This window comes from Camellia sinensis, chromosome 1, assembly GCF_055761805.1.
Source record: "Camellia sinensis isolate YWXY chromosome 1, ASM5576180v1, whole genome shotgun sequence".
Lineage (NCBI taxonomy): Eukaryota > Viridiplantae > Streptophyta > Magnoliopsida > Ericales > Theaceae > Camellia > Camellia sinensis.
This window is the reverse complement of record NC_138961.1, coordinates 192,904,554-192,907,059: the sequence shown is the minus strand read 5'-3', so window position 1 is coordinate 192,907,059 and position 2,506 is coordinate 192,904,554. Positions and strand designations below refer to the sequence as shown.

At 31.6% G+C, this 2,506-nt stretch overlaps 1 long non-coding RNA gene across 1 annotated transcript; it reads right to left on the bottom strand.

Moving 5' to 3' along the window:
* Nucleotides 1–1,327: 1,327 nt before the first annotated feature.
* LOC114268251 (uncharacterized) lies at nucleotides 1,328–2,127 on the bottom strand. The gene is made up of 3 exons (XR_014329203.1): nucleotides 2,029–2,127; nucleotides 1,579–1,891; nucleotides 1,328–1,475 (listed from the first exon to the last, which is right to left on the bottom strand). It is a non-coding gene; the product is annotated as an uncharacterized LOC114268251 (long non-coding RNA).
* Between the last annotated feature and the right edge of the window lie 379 nt (nucleotides 2,128–2,506).

Genomic DNA, 2,506 nt, shown 5'->3' with positions numbered 1-2,506 from the left:
CTTTTTATCCTATTTTATCTTTTTGTGACTATTTTAACCTAAATAGCCTACGCCAAACATAAATTATATGCAAACTTTAGTCTTGTACACTTTTATTTTTTTTATTTTATTCATTTATTTATTTATTAGGCTTTGAGGTTTGACCATGATTATTCATGAATCTAAAAAAATAAAATAAATTATCTTTTATGATATTCTTCTTATCTGAAAATATAAACAATCACAATATATATATGATGAATCATTCTCATGCGTCGATTGATAATGAGTTTTTATATATTTGTTTATTTAGGCGAAGTTTGGAAAGATAAGAAAAAATTAAAAAATTAAAAAGTTATTCAAAAAGTTAAAAAGTTAATACTATTCACTAAAAGTTAACAATTACGGCTGCACAACTCTTAATCCTAATTTTTTCCTACAAATCAATTTTTATAATTTTTTAATATATATTTTTCTATAAAAAATCAAAAAGTTAACCCAAATATCCATTAATAAAGATGTGAAGCTAATTGATGTTATTATGATGGAATTTATAATACATACCATTGAATTTGATATCTTTTGTTACTCTTCTTAACAACCCTGGAGCTACATATCCCAACTTAAGAACTTCGTTCACAACCTGCAATTTCACATATTAATAAGAAATACACATCATTAGTAAAGTAAGAATAAAATTTCAATTAATTAATCCTTTTGAGACAAAAAACAAAATAAATTGGGATCAACGTACAAACGTATATTAAGTGTAAAAGTCATCGATTTATATTCTTCTTATGAAAGTGGAGAATCTGAATTCTTCCTATTTCTAATGATTGCTTCATTTTCAGCCTGATAAAAGTAAACAATCATTAATATCACAAATTTATATGCATGGAGAGTTCTACTAAATCATTTATCAACCAAAATTGAAAAAGTAATCAACAATCGTGTCAATTAGTTAAAATTTAGGAGTGCAAACGTACTTATAGCTCCTCCAAAATCGAAGGATGCTCTGAGAGTAACTTCAAACTCAATAGTATAACTGAAGTGATGGGCTCATAGTTGGCAAATAAAATTCCAACCATAAAGTTGGATAGGAAATCGGGAGTCACAAACTTCTGAGTTTTCAAGTCTTTCCATGACTGTATCAAGAAAGTCCGTTTGAATCTTGTTGGGGGAATTCATTCTCTCCACTATGGCATCCCTCATTATGCGTAGCATCTCCTTTCGGTCCTGAATATTGAACAAGATAAAAACACATATAAAACTTGGGAACTATCTCTCAATATATACATATATCTCTTCAAAAACAAAGTCATAATTTCTCTTTGAGCTACTACCTTCACTGTTTGGTGGAATGTAGTACCGGGAATGTCTAAGGGAAGGCACAAAAGACCGTGTAATAAGCTAGAAAATCTCTTACTTAGCGGTTTCTCCGATGATTCTTCCCAATCATAGCTAATCAACTGCTTCAATGTGAAGTCAAAAATCATCTGTAATGACCAAATAGAGATAAATGAAATTAAGCACCATAAATTAAGGCTGATTAATCAAAAGATCAAATTAATGAGCTTGAATTTTTATTTTTTTCCGTACACTTGCAGCGTCATGTTTGACATCAACAATTTGGTTAGTAGACCAATGACGTAGAGTTGTCTGAATGACTTGTTCGATTTGAGAGAGCAAATTCACTCTGATGCCCTCAACGCCAAACCGACTCAAAGTAGTGTTTCTTATGTACTTTTGAACATTGCCCACTGCATATATCGGCAACATGCTTGTGAACGTATCCAAGTACCATAGTTCAATCGATTTCCCTTCTTCCGTAAGGATGTAATGATTGAATTTTGGATCGGTTGTTACTACTACCGGTTTACCCGCTATATTAGTTGGAAACACCGGCCCATATCTACACACAATCAGAAAAACAAAAGACAACAAATAATTACACTTTAATAATGAAATAAATAAATAGAAAACTTGTTTACAAACTGTTTCTGAAACCTTTTTTTTTTTTTTTTTTCCAAATTTAATTATGTATACTACCTCTGGACTCTCTTAGAAATGAAGGGATGGAGTTCTAATGATCGGCTGGGAATAAGAAGCTGAATGGTCTCCCCGATGAGAGGGAGGCCCATGGAACCCGGTGGAAGAACACCATTTTCGCATTTGGGATACCTCCATTTGCGAACCCAATGAGTTATGAATATGGTAACCAATGCTACCACGAAAGTGCTCAAAACTACTCCTAGTGACAACATGTTTTTCTCTCAATAGAAGAAAAGGAGCAGTATGGGATGATATATTACTCTTATTCTTGGATAAGGGGTGATGGGGTTGTTGTGTCCTGCATGTCTATTTATAGAAGCAGCAGTCGTAATTTATCAACTAGCAAGTATTAAACTTTTCTATCGATCTACATTCACATGGCACAAAAGTCATTTTTTTAAACTTAAATATATCTCTCTTCTTTTTCTTTTTCTTTTTATTTACGTTATCCAATTGGCTCATATCCGTTATTTTA